We start from the raw sequence: 23,888 nt of genomic DNA on the forward strand, positions 1-23,888 counted from the left end.
TGCCAGATTTATGGCTCGCAGGGGTAGCGCGCAGTTTATCCGGCCCGGCCGAGCTAACGTTTATCCGGCAAAGCACGAGCGCTCTTCGTCTCTACCTTGGCCTACCTGCTGCGCCTGCTTATTACCTACCCATCGCGCCCATTATCATCGCGAGTTTGCTGCAAGTTATCCGAGCATTTCCCCTGCGCCGAGCCGCGTCCTTGAGATGCCTTGAGACGTGCGCTGGACGTCCCACAGGCGCGTAATTAAGTCGAGCCTCGGGTAGGTGGGCGAGCGGGACAGCGGCTGGTTCGCTGCCCTCCTCTAATTGCAATAATCATAAAGACATAAACAGAACTGTAAACTGTAAACTGTAAACGTTGCTAAAAACGGTTGACACAAAAGGCTTTTCCTTTTGCCCGTTTAGCATCGGCAGCAGCAGCAGCAGCAGCAGCAAATTCGTCAAAATTTCTCCGGCCGGCAATGAAAGGAAGCGAAGCTGCTGCCAGTTGTTCCAGGAATCGGCGAGGTATTCGCTGCTGCAAAGGTTCTATCGGTGCTTGATTAGCCCTGGACTTTCAACTGGTTGCGTGTATCAAGCAGAAGGCGCAAAGGCTGCGAAAGGATAATATTGCGCGTGCTTCTTACCCATTCCATTCCCATTCCCAGACCCATTCGAAGCAGATCCTTTGTTGCGTCGCGTGTTGCGCTTTTTGTTTGCTCGCGAGGGTTTTCCTGCGGCCTGGGCAAGTGCTCCGAAAGAGACTCTTGCGCATATTTGCATAGCCGACCCGTAAGCCGCTCAGCCAAATTGACTGGCCGAAAAGGCGAGTTTACACGACTTTTCTATCCGCTTAGCCGGCAGGAGCAGGAGCAGGAGCAAGAGCATCGCAACACAGCCACCCCCGACTTCGATCGATGGCCCACCCTCTCCGCACCCTTAGCAAGCGGAATCTATAGATTGGCTGGCATATGTGTGCAGTTTGTACATGTGCGAATTGTGCGGCTACCCTCGGCTGCCCCGGCTCCTGCCCCAAACTGCGCTCTACCTCGCCCATTGTCCTTGTTGCTGCAGCGTGCACGTTCGGTGACAGCCGGGCTAAAATTTATGGCGTTTTTCAGCTTGACAGGCCGCCGCACGGACGAACGCGACCCACGACCCACGACAACCCACTTTCTATAAACACTCTCCGAGCTATAGATATATCGAACATCGATGTTGGCAACAGTTACTCAAACAAAACGTTTGCTACAAAAGCGGATTCGGGCTGAGCTGTAAGAAATATATGTATATGGCATAAGAGTTCGATTTCCTTATTTTATATAAATTGACTAGAATATATGACTAAGACGAGCAGCCAAAGGTTTAGTTTTCTAGTTAAACTAATAATTTGAATTATTTATTTTAATTATAAATTAATCAAATATGACTGCAGAAAATAAATATGTATGTCTAAATAAAACAAATTTAAGGATAAGATAATAATTTTTATTCATAATAATATAATTTATATATATCATAGAGAAAATTTAGGCATTAATGAATTTTTTAAGGCAGCTTACAGAGGAACGTATATATGAAGGAGTCTCTTTATTCGTCTAAATGATCCCGATCAACTGCTGCGCATTAGCATAAAATTATATACTTTATTGACTTGAGAGCCAAAAAAGTTATTATTTTATTTATTTAGTATAATGTTTGTACTAATCAGCACATTATTCAAAAATATATATATTGTATATGTAGTCAGTTTTATTATATCTCCATAGTCTTCTTATGGGAATCTCAACTTGGTCTGTATTCTAGACTCAATCTGCTTCAGCAATTTATCAGATCAAATCATTATTTGGCTATATTTCACATATTTATTGCATCAGGTGGAGTTTAAATTGACAGCCACCGCAGACAGTCAACGCTTCGTTTCTGGGCGATTGAGTTTTATCACTCACTCAACTGATTTTATAGTCCCAATGAAATACTTGGAAAAACGGAACGATATGCGGATGAAATCTGAGCCAAAGTCAAGTTTTGGCAACAATAATTGAGTTGTAAGGCCCACATGCGAATGCTCCGACCGCAACACACCCCGTTGCCCGTTCGCCAGGGGACGAGCGTTTCGTGCGTTTTTATTGCCGAATTAATAAATTACCTTGACAGTGGAATCGGGTCCATCCCATTGTGCGAGCGTGCCGCATCGTCTACCCCATACTCCTCTCTGCCTGCTGTCTGCTTGCTGCCTCTTGCCTCCTGCATTCCAAGCCCAGGATCATCCCCTTGCAGTTTCATGAGGGTAACATCCGAGATCCGGCAAATGCTGGACACTGGAGGTTGGGAGTTTTTATCAATGCTGTGGAAGGTGAAACAGGCACGCGCCTGAAGTAGGCGAATGTGTTAATACCGAGCCATAAGCTGTTAATATCATCAGCTGCTCCCAGGGAAACTTTAATTGTGATCATATAATCTTGATGATAATGAAGAAACATCCATAAGTATTTCAATTTGGATTTCTTCAAACTTCAAAGGATTTCACTTAATATTACAAATTGCCATTGGAAATTCGGTTTTCCCCCTCTGTGCTGGGGCATTACATAACATAAGTATCGCTTAAGATACTCCAAATCGTGCGATTGTTTGTTTGTTTATTTCTGCTCTTCGCTGGCTTCGTTTACCCGCCCGAGGGTCACACGCTGTGTCTTTGAAGTTGGCTGGCTGAATCTCCTCTGGGAGTCGCAGATAGCCCATTGCTCATTACGCCGTCCCCAAATGCTAATTGTGCGGCAACAACAACAGCGGCAATCGACAACATCGCCACTCATTATCAGAGCGAAACATGGGACGTCAAGCTGCGTATAAAATCAAAATAGCTGAGAGAGAAATGATCAACAGCAACAAGAAAACAAACAAGACAGGGCGAGATCTATTCTACGGAATGACGAAATATAGATACTCTTCTAGCTGAATCCGTTGCTTAGAACTTCAGCCTTATAGAACTTCAGCCTTATAATGCAAATAAATAAAATACTAAAAATACTAAAAGATAAAGAAATATGAAAAATCATGAGAGCTGCATGACAGCTCCATAATAAAGTAGATCAATGAAAAAATTCTTGTAAATTTGTCTTATTTGTTATAGCCTTAACCCGCCACAAACTCCATGACCTAGTGATAATACCTAGACCCCATACACACAAGAAACAAAGCACTTGAAGTGCTTTTCCCTAGTTCGTTTTATATATAGTATAACCGCCAGAGCGTCTAATCGGAACGCAGCGTGAGTTTTACGCCGTATACCATACCGCCCATCCTCGACCGTTGAAATGCCATCAATGTGATTGCCTCAATCGCTGCCTAATTTGTGAAAAACGAGAGGGCGAGAGAGAAAATTATTCAAAATGTTTGATTTACCAATTAAGATGCACACGTCTCGATTTGGGCTGTGAATAATTTCATTCCTACTCGAGCCCAGCCACGGCAGGTGCTGGCAGATGAAGTAATTTTCAGCTTTGGCTACTCGCCTGCAGCATTCGGCATGCCTCAGTCGGCGGCAGGACAATTTCACTGACCTTGATGCTGCCAAAGTCCAGTCGAGGCCATGCGAGTAGTTGCTGAATGAGCGAATAGGAAAAGCCAGCGTGGGTGAGCTGACCTTGGATAATCACGAACGATCAGAGCTCGGCACCAATCAAAGTCAAGGCGACTCCTAAGGACCTCTCCTGTGTGCTGTGTCCTGTATGCTGTGCTCCTTTCAGCGCTCTGTGTGTACAAACATTCGCTCAATGCGTCACGCGTCGCCTTCGTCCTTGGCTCGTCGTCTTCGCCTTCGGCGTTCCCATCGTCGTTGTCGGCTTCTGTTCTCTTTATTCGGCTGTCGCTAGGCTATTTCTGCTCAATGTCATCCTGCCTGCAATGTCATCCTCCAGTGAGTGTTTGCTTTCGTGTTGACATTTCCCTGGCGCATTAATTGCTTCTGTCACACTTATTCGCATTGTCTCGCACTCTCCATAATGAGCTGCTCGTAAAGTCCTTGCATGGGAATGAATGCATTGCAATGAATTATGCATTTACAGTGAGCCATCGCTTTGTTCTTTTTTATGGCCCACACATGAATTGTGCGACAATCTTTCGACAATGTTAACACCTACTGTGTGGCAATAAACTCAATGCTACGATACCTTAACAATATATAAATATCTTAACGATTCCAATTATTTATTCGCCAATGAGAAGCATATTTATTTTCTGCATGTGTTACTAAACACATTTGTGAATCATTTCCAAAAATATTTCTTCAGATCTAAATTCAATTCGTTTATTACGGGAACTGTATATAACAAGTAAGAACACTCTGGTCGTAAAGAACTGGAATTTCAATAATTCTTCGACTAACATGGGCTGCAATCTGGACCCTCTATGGGAACTTAATTAAAGGTAGATATAGGGGTGGGCCTGAATTATAATGAAAATCTTAGATAAATCATATGAATTAACATTTCGAATTGGGAGATATAATTTTATAACTAAAATTTCGATAATGTCTTTAATCGATACAAAATAACGGGATGTGTTGTCAGGACATAAAAATATAACATTTCTAATAAATGTTGTTTAAGTCAAATTTACTATTTGAAGACTAAATGCTACTTATTGTATAATTTTTGTTACATCCTGAATGCCATTGAAAATGGGAAATCAGGGTAAAATTTTATTAAATTAAAGTTTATATACCTTTTAATTTTGAATTATTTTAATACTTATTTGCCCAATATCCGAGTGATATATTACTGCATATTACATATTCTACATTTAGGCAACTATTAACACAAATCTAAAACATTTGTATTTATTCTTTTTATAAGGCTTTACCTCATTTAACATGAAATTGTTTTGGCTTTCAATATTCTAAAAAATTAATAATAATAATTTTTTGTCTAACACATAAAACATATTTTTTGGACTTTAAATTTTAATTTAATTTTTAAGGACTTTAAATTTTAAAAATTTCAATTTAATATAGAAATAGTATAAATTAATATTATTAATATCATAGTCTAGCAATAAAATAGCAAATTAAAGAAAATTTTCTGAGTTTATAAGTATTATAAGGTTATTTCATTATAGATTTCTTTTGATCAGAAACTGTTTAATTCTTATATACATTTAAAACCCATTTAATTATTTTTCAATCATACCAAGTCATATCATTAGCTAATTTAATATTGCTATTTAAACTAACAAGGGGTCATATGTATTGGACAGTAGTCTGCATTATAACAATATGCTAAGAACTGGAATTACCTAATGTGTATTTGGTAGGGAGAGCTAATAAGGATTGCTTTCATTAACAACGTACTATGGAATACTATGGCCACCCACGAGTTCTTTGTAAATGTTCAATGCAATTCCGTTGACGAGTCGTACGCCCGGGAATCGAAGTCGCGCGCGTTCGACTAAATTCAGCGAATTTGTTGATGGTGATCGCAAGTTCTCAGTTGAGGACGCAGAAGAGCTGTGTCCTAGAGAACTCGTCTGGACTGGCCATCAGAGTTTGGACTGCATTCGCCCCCTGCGGACAGTTTTATAGTTTTACGACGTGGCAATAATATTTCCGCCTTGGAAACCAATTGCGCTTTGCTAGCGAAGGATACGTGCGCAATTAAGATGTTTAAGGACCCATGACACGGTACATTTACATTCCATAAACAGTCGAGTCGAGTCGCGCGAGCCGCGTCCTTCGAACTCCGTCAACAAGACATCATTTCACTGCGAGACACACGCGTCGCTCCGCTCAGGTAGTCCCTGATTGACCAATCGAACAGTCGAAGGGATTCTGTTTACTCTAAACAAAGTTTACGCCTGCTCCCGCCCCTGTCGAATGACCAGGAAACACGCACTAAATCACTCAAATATTTAAGAAGTGTTTAAAGAAAACTCAAAACACAACTTAAATTGCTTTTGGAGGAATGATTATTCTTTAGACATATTCGTTTTAGTTGTCTATTTAAATTAGTTTATAATTTATATATTTGCAAATATATTTAGCTATAAGCATCTATTGCTATTTTTACTAAAATACATTGTGAATTTATTTTTAATAATTACATGGTATAGATAATAATAAAACATTGGGGCTTATATATAAGTTTCCCCACATACTTATGCTAGTTTCTAATAGATCAATTCTATAAATGATTATGTTTAAGTAGAATTAAATACAAAGTGTCCCATATAAATAAAAAACATAATAAAAAGTTTTTTTCTATATATTTTTTTTCTCAAATATATTTATGTAAAGGCTGAGAAAAATTACATATATAACATGGATTTTTAGCCACGATCAAAATCTAATGTCTATATCTCAAATACTATTAGCTGACCCTTCTATCATACTGATCCTTCTAATTTATAAATGTTTGCCTTGAACAATTCTACAAACTAGTAGTATTATTAGACCTTTTCATTTATGTACATGTTAATATTTTAAGTTTGGAAATTTATATAAGTTTACAAATAGCACGAAGCGTTTACAGTAGCTAAGTTCATAAGATTCAACATATGTATACCAAGATGACTTAATAAATGTCTATATTAAAGTTAAGCTCTCCCACACTAGAGCACAACTTTGTGTTCAATGAAATAATATATTTTATATAATTAAGTAACAAAAGATCTAAACTCTCTCTAGTCCGAATATAAACTGACCCAAATCAGTTCTAATGATTGGGTTCTCCCCTTGAATGTCTGACTGGACTCTCCAACCTCCTTAGATTGTCGATAGTCTTCACTTTAATATACCGCATAGACTGTTAAAAAAAAGACATAAAAAATGGGGATTTATTGTATATTGATCTAAATATTCTTAAACAGCAAGAGAAGACAAGCTGAGTTGGCCCTGTATATTGATGAATTTAAGAAAATAAAATGTGTCCTTTAGCAGACGCAAATTAAATTTTGTTTAAATATGGCTATATATTAAATATTTTTATTTTATATCGGTCCACATAGGAGCTTAGACAAAAGCTAACTTATCAACTAACATATGATATGCTATTTAATACTTATAATATTGTTAAATATATATAGCAGTGCTTATGTACATATATATTTTGTTGCCAATGTGCAGTGATTTCTCAATCCCATCCCATATTCTATTGTATTTTAGCTCTTTTTATTTTACTCTCCTCTCTTTATTTCTCATTATGTTTTCTTTTCATTATCTTTTATTTATTATATATTATATATACATATATTTTATATATACATATATTTTAAGATTTATTTTAATTTGTATTACATTAACTATGTTTAAGCCCATTTAATGTATTGTGAGAATTCTCTTTATTTTTTTATTTTTTACCCTACTGACTCACTCTTTTTCAATATTTTTTTGAAAATAAATAATGAAAAAAATAAAAATAAAAATTCTGCAAGCAGAACATGTTTACACATTTTAAGTATATTTCCTTAGCTATTAAGCTTTTGTATTAAAAAATAAAAAAATTTAAAATAAATCCTTGATGCCTTCCAGAGCGTAATAAATATAAACAAGTCGAATCTCAATTAAATAACATGCAAATAAACATGGACAAAAAAATTCAAAATTCTAGTAAATAGCTTCATATTTGCAAAGTTATTTGTCAAGCTAAAAAGCTTTTAATATTATTTAATAATATAATTCAAAACGTGAAAAATTTGTTTTGTTCCTTTCATTAAATTTTTTCGTTAATGTTAACTTATTAATCTAAAATGTTAAGAATCCCTTTACCTCATTTTCACCAGAATCGAGTGCTCTTTGTTTAAGGTAAGCCACGCTTTTTGATGATTTCCAGAACTCTGCGGTATCGTGTATATTTGCAAAGGTAGGCTAAGCAAAAATTATAACAAAAAGAACTTAGCGTTTACAGCATAGTTGATGATAATAAAAATTCGCAGAACTTTTGGCAAAGTCATAAAGATTTAGCATCGAAACTCGAGCACGGAACTGGCCAAACAAAAGTCTGCCGCAAAAACTGGGTAAGTTTTTAGGAAATGTTTAAGCAGCCATCAGAAAGAATAGGAGAATATACAGGGTGAGCAAGACAGGGACAGAGACAGTGAGTGAGAGCGAAAGGGAGCGAGTGTGACCTGGTAATTTAAATTAGAGCAATAGGCGACAGGCGTAATTGTTGGCGGATGACAGGCAACTAATCCCCGGACTTAGGCGCATATTGTGGAATATTGTGTAAGAGGTGCGCGAGGACCTGCCTGCAGTCTATTGACTGGACTGGACTCGTGGGCGTTGCTCCGGGTAAACAATCGAGTGTGAACAATGGAACAATGCAAAGTAGAGCAATTTGGGTTCGGCGGGCGGCTTAAAGCCAATATTTGCATCTATTATGCAAGCCCATCCGTTGCATAGACTTGCATAACCGGGCACGTCCTTGAACTGCAGATTCGCAACAAGGATCGGGATCAAGTTCGCTCTGTGCTGTGCTCGGGCCGTGGCCCTGCTACAGTTTTCGCAGTTTTCGCGGCTACCAAATAAGGTCTACGGTCGGAAACTCGAGCACGGCCGCGACCGTCAGGCAGCTCAATAAACATTTATTGGGTCTGAGACGCGGCTGTAAAGCGATAAACTCATAAATCCGTAAAAACTTTTGTCTCTCCTGCATTTTAAATGGAAAATGCGAGGGCAAAAAATGAGGTCGACGGCGAAAAAAATGCTCAATTTTTTACACAATGGCAAAAATGCGCGACAGAAAGCGAATTCGGTCTAAAACATTTTTATTGCATATCTTTTTTATTGTACCAAGCGCATATTACTGTTCCATTTTTTTGTTCTTCCGGTCGGTCACAGAGGTTTTCTCAAAATTAAACTAGAACTGAAACATTTTTTGTGTGCTTTATTTTTTTGTTTGTTCCACATTTTTACAGCGACTTTGGTAGAAACTGACTTTATGGTAGTCAAGGTCTAGACCTAGAATTCGAAAACTGTCACAATATTTTTTTGTTTCTTTATTTTTTCAGGCTATTCCGCTGTTTCCTCGAAGAGAAGGAGGCTACGAAGTCCAGCGGCGAAGATAACTTGACAACATTTGGAAAATTAGGGAACACAAAGGCCGACTAAAATCCCGGATAGCAAATGATGAAAAAGGTATGAGGAAAATCTCTAAAAATAGTGAAAACTAATATACACAAATGTATTTTTTATCCCATCTGTACTAAAACGAGGCGATATTTAGTTTCCAAGTAGAGCGTATATCTGTATAAGCACACACTCATTCGCATGGCTAATTGAAAGGTTATACTTATTAAGTATATGTACATATTCTTGGCTGTTTATAAATAAGTCGTCTAGTAGCATACATATCGAGTTATTCGTACAATAGACGGGCCTTATAACAACAATGCTGCCGCATCCTCTCTAGATTTGTTTTTAATGCTGTTGGCGCAGAAGAATATTTTGTTATTTCGAAAATGAGAACGACATGCGAAAAATCTCTGGTCGGTTTAGTTTAAATGGGCCGTAAATGATAATTTTAATTTTTAATCAAACATATGTACACAAAATCAGCGCAGCATAAAATGATTTAAGGGCAGAGCCAAAACCAAGAGCGGACCAACTTCCACAGGCCACAACAACTCGTCAAAGAGGCCGCCAAAAACATATGCCGGGCAGCGAGCGGTGCGTCGCATGACTTTATTTCACTTTTGGCATAGCTTTTGGAAACAAAAACTGAATTTTATTTATGCCTGCAAATGAACACAGCGCCAACTGGCGTACAATTTTGTAAGCATCCGCATCTAAATGTTGCATATTGTTTTTGCAAATTGGCTTCGTATTCCCATTGGAACTCACATTTTCCGGCTTTCACTCAATTCCATTTGGCATTGCTCGCTCAGCGGAGACAACAACCATTATGAGCAAGGAACTTTTTCGGCAGCAAGCAGTGCGACCTTTTGGCTGAGCTGCTTGATGATAAGCAAGCAGTGAATGAAATGGTTATGACAAAATTATTTAAAAACGAAATAAAATGTAAAAACAAACTTATATATTTCTTGATATATATATGAGTATTTAAATTATCAGTATCAGTAATATAGCTGTATTTCATATATTAACTAACTAATTTATAGTTGATATAAATAACATCAGCTCACTGACTGAAAAGTGGAGATATAAAATTACATATTTTATTTAATAATTATTTGACAGTGACAGTTATTTTATATGCATTGATGAGTATATGATGTCGTGCAAGAAATATAAAATACATAAAAACAGTAAATGTATATAATAAAATGTAGTTTCCTCAACTTTACATTTCGTTAGTTTAATAATTATAAAAGGCGAGCTGTAATCATCGAAAGGCTTAAAAGAATAGGCTAATTTTCAAGTTTTTTTTTAATTCGATTTGATTTGATTTAGAAGCCAACTCTTTCGAATCAAGTACGATTCACCTATATATGCTTCATTCATTACATTTGTAACAATGCCCTTAGCAATCACTCCTTTTCGGCTTGCCCTCCATTACGAAACATGAATGGGTTTTCGCAGATACACACGCAACATATATATAAATATATAAATATCTATGTTCATTTCTATAGAGACACGTGTATATGTGTACAGAGGTACTTTAGATCTACCATTGTGCAGAGCTTCAAAGATATCCGACATTTTGTTGCGGGTCGCGTGAGCCGCAAGGTTTGCGGCACTCGTGTGCGAGCGTATCTACAGTTGCTGTGGCTCAATTAAAGTTTGAGCCAACGAAAGCCACACACTGTATGTGGCGCAAGTATACAAAAAGTATCTGGAAGATACAATTATACGCACGCAATTCGTCAATCAGAACGACATTTTTCTTTTATTTGTTCTCTGGCCATTAAAAAAAAAAGCACACAGCAAAACAAAGCACAAAATAAAAAAATAGTAATAAAAGTGCCGCAAAGCAACGTTTCCTACCTTTTTTTCATGCCATTAATTACATTTGTTTTGCTGTGTTTGTGTTTGCATTTAATGTTTACGCCCTTCCTAAGACAATTATAATTCAGTTACACGACTTAAACGTGCCGTCTCGCTCCCACTCTCTGGCCCTCCGTCTGACTCAGTTGCAATGGCGACAAAGAGACAGTCGAATTTTGTACAAGAGGTAAACTAATTAATTGATTAATCGCCACGATCACCCGCTATATCACGCGAATTAATATTATTCAGTTTAAAACTGACTTAAAGTCGTTTTCACCACAACTAAGAGTTGTCGCGCTGTAATGGCCTCCATTTGTTGTCAACGAAACAAAAAAGTCAGCAAGATCCTTCTGAGATCTTTATCGTCTTCGAAAACCGATAGCCGCCTCCTTGTCCCTGGCCGGGCCCAACTCCAGCCTCGGCTTGCCTCTCAGCTGGGCCTGGGCCCAATCGCAGAATGAATCAGTTGCCGCTTGTCACAGATAATGTCAATGGATCGCATAACTCAAATCAGAGTCGCGGCCCGGTCTCTGGGCCCAGCTCACATGTGCGCCGTCGGCCCCAAATTAATTGAGCTGTTAAATGTAAGTCTCCACGAAATGAAAGGGAAAAATTAAAGTTGACAACCTAATTAATATTTGGCTCGTTTGCATGTAAGTAAGCAGGAAAGTCCCTAACAGCCCAACAGGTTTAACAGGTACCCCAAATCGAGGCAAAACTAAACATATTTTATCATTGGCTGAAGAGATACAATTTCTGTTTTAAGAGATTTTATTTTATACAGATATTTGCGTGATATTACTAATTAGTTTAGCTCTTTTATATATATGTAAAATTCATTCTCTTTCGCCAATGTAACAGAGTCAGAGGATGCACGCTAGAGAGTGGAAACGAGGCGGAACGCATATTATTATCTAAAATGATTTAAAATATTTACTTTAAATAAATATTAATGAAAAAAAACCTTTTCGATCTTGAACAATTGTTCATAAAACTCGTTTAAATAAATTTAAAAATAATATATTTTTAAATATGGTTTATTAAATAAGCCCACAAACAATAATTTAGATACGTTTTATGATTATTATTATTATTATTATTTTAATTTTATTAATGTTATTTTAAATATTGTATAATTCTATAGATAAATTTAATAATAATAATTATTATTTTTTTAAATCTTAATAATTATTATGACTTTGTTCCTTAATAATCATAAAAATAAAAAATTAACATTTTTTTTTAAAATTATTTATTCTTATTTTTAATACATTTGACAATTATTAGCTACTCGCACATCTCTCGACTGCGACATTCTTAAAGATCACCCTAAGATCTATTGGAAATCAAACTTAACATTTGTTGCCTTTCCATCAATTTTTGGCATGCATTCTCCATTCTCTCTCAACAATTGACAAATGTTAAGCAATTAGTCTACATGACTTCCACTCAATAATTTTCCGTATTACCAAATCGGGTGCGAGACAAATTTATATGCCGAAATATGTGAATTTGCACAAGTGAAAACTGCAGAATGTGCAGAAACTAGAACAAGAAATTTGCATTCATATTAAAATACTTTGACTATGATTCGCGCAGCTTCAAGGGACGAATTCACATTTGAAGCGTGAAGCGCAGCAGTGGGCAGACTGTTCGCTATATTCATATGAATCTAACTGTTGTTATTATATTGCCGTTCCTGACATTCGTGGATACGCGTCCTGGACCCAGGGCCAACGAGAGCCGGTTCCCTGGTTCTACCTCTACGCAACATTGCGTCGTCGTCGCCGTTGCCGTTGCCGTTGCCGTCCCAGCGCTGTTTGTAACAGTCTGATTTTGACATTGACGAATTCCTCGCCATTTATCATGCACGCCCATAAGGGAGGCTCTGGAACAGGCGAAAAGGATACTCGGAGCGCGCACGCTGCAGGCAGCCAGGCCAACAGGCCGACAGGCTGTCAGTCCGACAGTCCATCAGTCCGTCAGTGCGCCAGTCAAGCATCGCCAATGCCATCTTTGTATCTAGCTGACGGTCTGACTCTCTGACTCTCCGACTGTCCCACTGTCTGGCAGTGGCATTCCGTCATTGCTGTCAGTGCGACGTTAGCCATCATTGGCATTGAAATTTTCATTATATTTTATTCACGTAGCGATGCGTGGAACAAATCTAAAATATCCCCGCAATTTGCCTAGCCCATCAACCGAAGCGTGTAATTAAAATGTTTTAATATACGAGTATATATGAAATACCAAAATGTTTTCAACACCACAAGGTTATATTCCCAATTTCATGATCCTCATTCGGAACATTTTCTTGTATTGAGTTACAATTGGGAGAAATATTATAAAATTTAAGCTGACTTAATTTAAAAATTTGTATATTATTATATATGCTGGTTGAATTATGGTAAAATCGATGAAATTGATATACAAATATCTATACTTATATTTATATATTTTGTTAGCTACTTTAAGAAAATAAATATTATTTTCATAATTTTAATAGTTGAAATCTGTAAACTTATATATAAATATTTCTTTCAATTTTTTTTTTCGAATTGGCTGGATTAATTTTAAAATAATTTGTATTATTGTTTGAAGAAATAAAATAACCCAATTCGAATCTTAAAGAATTGAAGAAGTAGTAGTATTACATTTATATATATTTAAACAAATATTGTTCAGAAAAAAGATGTTGCTATTTATCAATAAAGAAATGGAAAAATACAAAATTAACGTAATTTTATATTTTAGATTTTAAGTGAATGAAAAATAAAAATGGTTATTAATATTTGTGTGCTAATAACTGTTAAAGTTACGTTCTTAGGAGCTTAAGATCTTTGTCCATTCAGGAATTTCTCCTTCTCTGTATTCATTCTATATCTACTTCTATATCTTGTTCATTAACTGTGTAGATCAAGAATTAGAATTAGGTCGTCCTCTATCTACCTATACATAAACAAATATGTAGCATAAGCAGTATCTGCCGAGGCAATATAAACAGAAAGCTAAAAACAAACACATTTCACTCTGCTGGCAAAAACAAAATACTCATATCCATGTCCGTGCGGATGTCCACTTCCATCCGGTGCGAGTATTTTGACAAATAGCTCGATTGGACATTGAAACATTTTATCTGCCATGTCGTCGATGCCACGGGCGAGTCGAGAATGGGGCGGTACGGGCTGTGCGGGCTCTGCGTGGGTCAATGCGTGGCATTTTGGTCATTTATATGAACACTCGTCCTTTTTCATTGCCAGTTGGTGTCTCTCTTGCTCAGTGGGTGTGCAGGGTGTGAGTGTGAGTGTGTGTGTGTGCACATGTGTATGACGGGGCTGTGCACAACCCCCAAAACGAAAGGCCGCCTTCGGGAGCACATCATGGCGAATGACAGATTAGCAAAGTCCCAATGGACATTTGTAACCGAACTGCAAAATGCCCAATGCCCGGCCAGGGCTCCAGCAGTTGGTTAGCAATGGCGATGAGGCTGGGATACAGCCGCGCCACTGTAATTTAAATTGCGAGCATCCACGCAATTTTGAGCATGTCCCTGGCAGCCACATCCCCATCCACATCCATCTACAGCCACAGTCGCAGCCCCTGCCTCCCACACATCGTCTCCAGAGACGCTGGACGCTTCTTATCGGCACTGATTACTTTCTAATCCGTGCAGCATCAAGCGCACAAGCGTTGACATAAACAAATGACCGCCGGTCAATGGCAGACCTGGATAGGAGTCGATGCAGGATTTCGGATTGGGAGTCGGACATAGGCTGAACAGGAGCAGAGGAACAGGACGGGGAACATCAAGCGGTACGACAGAGTGAAAGGTATTAATTGCTAACGCCGGCAGCCAGGTAGGCCGATCGGATGACCATAGACGAATGGCACGCCGACCAGAGACAGGTTGGTGCTGCTGCCCGAGTGGTGGGTGAGATGTGTGAGTGTTTTTAATGTGAAAGCAATTTGAGCAAATCTCTCGTCAAACTGCCCTATACTGGCAGGTATAAATTCTTTAGTTATTGTGCTCGAAGTGGGCATAATTATTTTGATGTTGCTTTGCAATTAGTGTTCGATGAGCCAACACCCCCTAGCTCCCATTCGCTTTCCCATTCTCTCCCTTTCACACTCACTCTCGCTTCGTTTCTCTGTGAACTTGCCGCTGTGAAAAAGGGAAAGTGAAAAATTGCATTTTATGCGTGGCTGGCTCAGTGAGGAAATTACGCACTTATTTGTTAATCGAAAAGTGAAAATGTGAGCTCCGCTCGCCCAAATAATTGTACTCATTGCCCAAAAGTAACAGAAATGTATGTTAATACGGGACAGGGTAATGTATACCACAGAACAAGCCTATGGATGTTTCTGTATATATTATATAATATGAGCGAATAGATTCCAATTATTGAATAAAAGTAAGAGCTATTTGTGTGTATAGCTGTTGCTTGACAACTATTCGAGTTCTCAGAGCCAGATGCACAGGTTTATTTATCTGCCTAAAATTATTAGCACACAAATTAATATAAAGTATTTAAAAGTATGCAACTTGTTTCTATCAATGTTCGTTGACACCAATATGTTAACAGAGATAAAAGAATTCAGACTATGGAAATATTTGATTGTTTTAAATCATAGTTTAATTTCAGTCAAACAAATATGTGAAATATTCAATTTTTTTATAGTTACATTTACTTAAAGATAATTTTATAATTCATAAATACCTTAATGTCATGCATAACTACTAATATAAGATTCTATATTTAATTTTAAATTTTTGAAGAAAAAAATTGTCTTGTCTTCCTTCTGGCTCTTCATTCTTGAAGATTTTCACAAAAAGGCATTTTACTGCATTTATTGCTAAGTAGAGAGAAATTTAAATCATGATGATGCTAATCATTTGGCAAAGGGTTTCTTAGACATAAAAGTAAGGTTAGTGCATTGAATGTATTTGTACAAATCAAAATTAAATTATAAATTCATTCAAAGAATAGAAAGTAAATAAATAAATAAATAAAATAAAATAAATATTTTAAATAATAATAATTAAAAAAAAAATAATCATATATATTTTAGTTAGTAAAGTATTATTATTTGTTAGGGATTATATTATATCATAAGTGTTTATCTTGTCTAAAAAATCGCTTGCTTCTCAGTTAGTAAGGAAAGTCTCAGCATAATTTTCGCAGAATGTAATTGCAAGACACATGTTCGAAATAGAAATAACGTTTACAACCTATTCAGTTTTCATTCGACATGATCAGCAAAGCAAGCATGTAGATCTACAATTTGAGAGTGGAACTATTTTTACATATATTCGGATGGCAACACTTTGGTTGCACCTACGACAGAGTGCGACACAGTGTTGTTGGGCTTGTTGAGTGATGGCCGCGACTCTCGTTGACGAGCACAACAAATTTCATTGCAACGTCTCATGCTATCAATGTCGGCAATATGTCAAATATAACAGCAACAGCAACAGCAACAGCAGCAGCAGCAGGAGCAGGAAGAGCAGCAGGAGAAGCAGCAGCCAGTAGGCATCGTGGTTGCGGCTGTGGCTGTGGCAATGGCAGCAGCAGGCGCACGTGATGCCAAAATAAAAATAAAAATGAAAATGAAACGCGCAACGGGGGCAAATGAGTCGGTGGCAGTTGCAGAGGCAGCGCCATGCAACCGCGCCATATGCCAAAGCGCTGGCCAAAAAAAAAAAAAAAAAGAAAGAAAGGAAGGCGTATCAGAATTCCCCATTCGAAATGCAATGCAAGCGAGCACAAATTAATAATGTCGACGACGCGTCACAGCCAAACTGATGCGAATGCGAACTCGAATACTCATCTGTATCTACATCAAAGACACTGGCACTGGCTGCTCTCTTCCGTTGACTGACACTTTGGCCAAAGGCGCGACACTTTCCGAACTCGAGCAGTTTGATTTTGATTAAAGATGTGAAAAAGTGCATCAAATGATGTTAACTTCAATCGAAGATTGAGGGTAAATCTTAAAAATATATAATTGGAAGAGATGTAGGTAAAGAGGAATCTTTAGCCAAGAGAGAAGTCTGATAGAACTGGGAAGCTATTGACATAGAGACAAGCAAACTAAAATATGATTTGATTGAGCATGGGAAAAGGTGAATCAAAAGATGTTAACTTTAATCAAAGATATAGGGAAACGGCATTTGATATAAATTTAGAAGAATTTTTCTGATGATAGAGCTGGAAAGTTATTGAAATAGAAACATGCGAACTAATTATAAGAATAAAGTTTAGCTCTGAATTAAAAAGCAAAGATATATAATTGTAAAATTAATAAGTTATTATCATTAGATAGTTCCTCGAAAAAATATTATTCTCAGGCCACTCTAGATAATCCATTTACAATTAACATGTTTGACGCTAGTCTTGAGGTTCGCTTTGACTGATGGCATTTCTTGTGCTTTCGTCTCGGTTTCTCTGAATGAAAGGAATAGGCTAACAAATGACAAACACAATTCTATATTATGTGAGAATTGTGTGAGAAAGAACAAGGCGAGGCAGCAACAACGAGAACGACAACAAAAAATGAACAGAAAGAAATGATTTGAATGAAACAACTGACAACGCGCGCAACTCATTGACATTGAATAAAGACAACAACAACAACAACAGCAGCAGCAGCAACGCCAACAACAATCAACTGAAAATTAGATTAATTTGGGTAATTTGAAGTTTTGTTGTAATGAGTTTTGGTCAGTCATTTGGCTTTGACATTTCATTGTTGTCTTCATTCCGAGGGTCGTTCCGAATAATTTTGTTAAACACTTTTGCTCCCCGGCCTTCACTGCCCAGCCCTGCCCTACCCTGTCCATCTCAATAAAACCACTTCCCGCACTTTTCTCGCGTATAGAATTGTGTTAATTATCGAATTCAAACTTGAATTTGAACTACAAATGAAAAGAAAACACACAGAGTGGGCGGCAGATCGGGCCTGCATATATGCATATATGTATATGTCGAAGCAAGTAGTATTAATATGTTGGCGCGCACTGTAATTGTGCTTACTACCTGCTCGCATATTTTCCCTTTTCTATATGCCTTCGTACTTATGCGTGTGGTTATAGTGTCGGTGTGTAATGAGGTTATATGAGTGTGGTTGTAGTTTTCGGCTGAGTTGTAGGAATTGATTTCATCATATTGCATCAGCCAATATTTGCATGTTGTCGCTTAAGAAGTACCGTTTTAGCGGGGCGACAGCGTTGTGTCGCTGTCGCCGAGTGAGGTTCGGGAGTAGGCACAAAGAATAATTGAGAGACACAAGTTAGTTGCCTCTAGGATTCAAGTGTGAACGAAACTCGCTGCGCGAAACGATGACTGATACTAATACTGTTCCGACATCAGAAGTGGGATCTGGCCCTCTACCTTCAACAGTAGATGCGTCATGGAAAGCCATAATGGAAATGCAAAATAAAAATTTAATCGAACTTGTAAAGCATTGCAACTGAAACAACAAATAATAAGACAATAGTGTTGCCAAAATTTAACGCAGAAGTTGCTGGCGCCGACGCAGCAGCATGGTGCGCTACAGTGAATATCATCATAGCGGAAAATCTCATAAAAGGCAGTGCGTTAGTGATGGCTTTGAGTGCAGCGTTGGATGGCAGTGCATCGCAGTGGCTTTCACAAACATGTTATCCTGACATAACTTGGGCGGAATGTTCATTGGTCAAAGAAAAGATAAGTTCTAAGTTAATTGGTAAAAGAATTAACAATGTAGTAATTTTAAAGGGTATTGGCAATGGTAGTATTTGTAGTACATTGCAAATGTAATAAGCATGTAGGAATTAACAATTATTGCATTGAGTATCTCATGTCCTCTCTCCATGTTTTGGGGGATAAAAACTTGAAAAATGATGTCGTGATTGGTCGAGAAATATTTTCTAATGGGTTTCATATCATTATGTCTCCCGGAAAATTTGAAGTTATCAGATCGAAAAATTGTAAACCGTTGTTCAAATGTTGATATATATTTGGGCCTTGCTGTCGTTCTGTGTGGGTGCACGCGCACGCTCGCTCATACATGTATGTGTTGCGGTTGTTGTGCCTGTCTCGCTCTAACTTACTGTCGTGGCCAGACTGCGTCAGACAGAGACGTCTGCCAGGTTAGGATAACGGATCGGGGAAGAAACGAATGGAATTGAAATAACGGTAGTCGCATAGTAACACATACAACCTTAAGCGTTATTGCGAAGTACATTGTATTGTTCGTCGTTTTTACTGATTGTAACTCACTCAAAGCATCAAGAACTAAACGCGACCTATGTATCTCCCAGAGCACAAAGGTGGTGGGCATATTTACAAACGTTCACGTTTGATTTGCAGTATAGAGAGGGCAAGAGAATGGCTCATGCCGGCTTCTTTTCGAGAAATCTTCCATCCACTAATTCGATTAATAGACGTTGAATAAGGCCTGTGACTATTACTGGTTTGAAAACATGTCCAAGTATATACGAAAGTTCGTCGAAAACTAAGACGGAAGTCTGATCAAAAGGAGTATGTTATTGTCCAAATAGATGCTTCCAATAAATTTGTCTATTTAACACACACGGTCAAGATTGATGCTAAGAGCTGCATAATTGTTGTGACATCAGCTGTATCATTGTTTGGAGTACCAAACCGAATAATAGTTGACCAGGGAAGGTGTTTTGCGGGTGCAAAGTTTAGTCAATTCTGTGCAGATAAGAAAATAAACTTGCATTTGATTAGTACCGGTGCTAGCCGAGCTAATGGCCAAGTGGAACGAACCATGAGCACGTTAAAAAATATGTTGACTGTGGTCGAAACTGGAACTCAGTCTTGGCAGAATGTGTTAGGAGAGGTGCAGTTGGCAATCAATTGTACAACTAACCGTGTGACGAAGGCTAGTCCATTGGAAATGCTATTGGGAAAGGTGGCACGGCCATTAGGTTTACTCCCACCTAGTGACATTGAGCATGAGGTTGATCTGCCAAACGTAAGAGCACAGGCTGAAAAGAATGTTTTAGCTACAGCAGTTTATGATAAGGAACGATTTGATAAAAATAAGGCGAAAGTAATTAGACACAAAGTTGGAGATTTTGTGCTACTAAAAAGTGAAGAAAGGCATCAAACTAAATTGAGTCCAAAGTATAAGGGGCCTTTTGAAATAATCAGAGTCCTAGAGGGTGACAGGTACATTTTAAGGTTTCTAACTAGTAAACGAAATTACAAATATGCTCATGAAGATTTAAGAAGATTGCCAGAGGGGCAAGGGCACGAAGAATTGAATGTGTGTGATAATTATAATAATATTGTTGAAATTGATAATACAGTTGAAGACGGTAAAGACAGTGAAAATAAAAATGTTGAGAATGAAGAAGTCACTAAAGAGAGTGAAGAAGAGTGAAATAAAGAATAAATATAAAGAGAATAAAGGGTACGGCTGGCCAAAAGAAAATGGCAGAGTACTTGGTTATATAATAATGCAAGCACAAGTGCAAAACATACTGAAGTTCGTTTTGATCATGGCGTGTGGGGCATTTGATTATATAATGTGGATTATATAATAATGCAAGCACAAGTGCAAAACATACTGAAGTTAGTTTTGATCATGGCGTGTGGGGCATTTGATTATATAATGTTGAATGGAATGGAGTAAATAATGTTTAAAGAAGAATGCCGACAAAACTACTTATAAAAGAAATATAAATAATAAAAATAATAATAAAAAAAATTATAATTATGATAATGTATTCTGGTAATAAAGCCTGATATTTTGTATGAATTGAATTGAAACATATTGTTAGAATGATTAGTTAATACGAGTTAAAAAAATCATATGAAAAGAAGGTTGATTTTTGTATAGAATTATGTATATCGTTTATTTATGAAAAAAAGGAAGAAATTTGAAGAAACAAGAAAATAAAGACTTAAATGTTATAATTTCATACACGAGGGCGTGTTAAAGTCAGGATGGCCGTGTCGAAGCAAGTAGTATTAATATGTTGGCGCGCACTGTAATTGTGCTTACTACCTGCTCGCATATTTTCCCTTTTCTATATGCCTTCGTACTTATGCGTGTGGTTATAGTGTCGGTGTGTAATGAGGTTATATGAGTGTGGTTGTAGTTTTCGGCTGAGTTGTAGGAATTGATTTCATCATATTGCATCAGCCAATATTTGCATGTTGTCGCTTAAGAAGTACCGTTTTAGCGGGGCGACAGCGTTGTGTCGCTGTCGCCGAGTGAGGTTCGGGAGTAGGCACAAAGAATAATTGAGAGACACAAGTTAGTTGCCTCTAGGATTCAAGTGTGAACGAAACTCGCTGCGCGAAACGATGACTGATACTAATACTGTTCCGACATATATATATATATTTATTTTTATTTTTTATTCATTTCTGAACTTTAGTCGAATTTCTAAACTTATGAAACACTGTCTGTCGTCTGATGTTTCGTATTTATTTGGCTGCCAAAACGCTGAAGTCGCTCATTTTTCCAGCGCCAGTTCCGCATTCGACTTGGCATCTGCGTTCTCCATTCCCCGTTGCCCGTGCTCCGTTCTCCGTTCTCTGTTCCATCCTCCTCGCGAGCATATGTAACCCGGAGCAGTTGCCTGTGAGATGTTTCTTATTATTTTTCGCTGATTAATCGATTGTCGGCTGAGTGTCGCTGGCTTCCCCTGCCTCGATATGTCATCCCGTTGCAGTGTGATTCAGACACTTGTCACTGGAAAAATGTAAACATGAAATGCATTTATGTTGAAATGTAAAAATATATGCGACACCACCCCGCCCCAACGACTGGTCTTTGGCAAAAAAAAAAAAAAAAATAGTTGAACGGGCGTGATTCAGTTGTAGAAATCATTTGCATAGCTTGTAAAAATGTCACGACTGCATAGATTAAATTTATAGTCAGATTAATCAGATAAGCATATTGAAAGTAACGATAGTATGAGATTAAATATAGACATAACTTCAATAGTTATATGCAATGAGGTTTAAGATTAATAGTAGGAATAAATTATTATGATAGCGTGTGATTTGCTATATAGAGTTTAGAGTCTGAAAAAGATTCGAGTGTATATATATATTGAAACTGAAGAACAGCAATGGATGCAATTGCATTCAAATCAAGTCAAATATATGCCTCAAAATATTTTGCTAATTTTTTTATTTTCATAAAAGATATGACTGGAATTACCTTGATTGATATATCGTCCATGTTGCTACGATTTTCGATTGGTTTTTGTAATTCAGAGAAAGGCTGAAACTTTTTCCAGCCATCTTATTTGTTTCTTATTTATGTATTCAGCAGAGGGCAAAGCTTTAAATTGCAAAATGAAAGCGAAACCTTCTCAAATTCCCAAATGTTACATTTCGCCCGGCACTCGAGCCGCGCCAGCTGAACTCCCTGTCTCGGATTGGGTTGCTGCGCATTGCCTTTCCAGCAGCCCCCGAGCAATCCGCCTATGCCCTGACTCTCTGACTCCGGCTCCCTGCGGGCCTTTGCTGTTTGCGCCCGGATCTGAGGCCGAGCTGTGAGCTGTGAGCTCTCAGCCCTCAGCTTGGCTGCTGCTGCTGCTGCTGCTGGCTGGGCTGCTTTTGATGATGATGGCATTTCCTTTGGTAGTTGCGTACGTCATAGATTAATGACAGCAATTCATCAAATCACTCGATGGACATGACGACCAACCGAAAATTCAGCAGAAGCAGAAGCAGCAGCAGGCAGCTAACATTTTTGGTGAATCTCCTTTCATTGTTTTCCTCCTCGCTTTTAGATTTTTTTCTTTTCTTTTCTGCGTTCCGGTTTCTGGCTTATTTGCTCCCGAGCTTGGCCAAGAGCGATTACCTTTGCCACACCGACAGCTACAGCTACAGCTACAGCCGACTTGGAAGTGGATTTGAGCTTTCTCTCACCTCGGCTGCAATGCTGCAACCAGATCGCTCAAGTTCCTGCCACTTAGGCGTGCTAGAAGTGCGTCGCTCGCGGCGATTAATCAATTGCCGGAAGAGCTGGCAACGATGCCAAGGTCCAATGGCAGCGCGTCTCTATGAATAGTTCGAGCACCAACGAAACTCTGCCACTCTCAGAATCTCACAGACATGCCACTTATCATGGATCCGGCATTAGCGGGATCGCTAGAGCCTGGGCATGGGACTCGCCACGTTTAATTAACAACAAAAGTGTGACTATGACACATGCCCGGCCAAGCACTCAGCCACTCGAATGTTACTCGTACTCACGCTCGCACTTATACCCAAGTAAGTATATATGTGTGTGTATATGTGTGTCGTACGGCTCTCTGAGATCATCGGCATTGGTGGGAGACGACTGCTAGTTGCTGCTGCGGGGGCGCGGCAAGGTGTCTGCGTGTGTTTTTATTCAAAACTCTTGTCTCGCTCAGCTGCATTATCGGAAACTGATTAATAACCATTGCCAGTGGGACGCTGAGTTCTCTCTGGAGTCGGCTCTTCCCTTGCTCGCGCTAACCCCCGTCTCCGATGACAAGCTAAAGCGAAGATCTTGTTCCGAATTATGTATTTTGTCTTGTTCTCCAAGTGGTTTGAGTTTCGATTTCTGTTTCGGTTTTTGGTGTCGTCTTCGTCTCTTCGTCTTCTGCCCGATCATTGTTGGCTAAGTTTTTGTTGTTGCTCATCGCTAAATGAGCCCAAGCGCATTCCTTGTTTGGAGACAGCGCAATTTGTAAGCTTTTTAAATTTTAATCCTCCTAGACAAAGATTTGTAAAATACAATTTGTGGCTTTGTTCTTTTGGTTTCTTTGTTGCTGAATTAAACTAGTTTGTTTTTAGGGATTCAATGTGTCTGAGAGGCTGATAAACTGACGTTGTCTTGGTCTGTAATATTGAAAATAAAACGTATTATTAGAAACCAATATTGAGAAATAAGGTGTAAAATAATAAATATTAATATAATAAATATTAATGTTTTAATTTCTACTTTCAGTATTTTATATAA

This window comes from Drosophila navojoa, chromosome 2, assembly GCF_054131105.1.
Source record: "Drosophila navojoa isolate 15081-1374.11 chromosome 2, UAZ_NAV_1.0, whole genome shotgun sequence".
NCBI classification, from domain to species: Eukaryota; Metazoa; Arthropoda; class Insecta; order Diptera; family Drosophilidae; genus Drosophila; species Drosophila navojoa.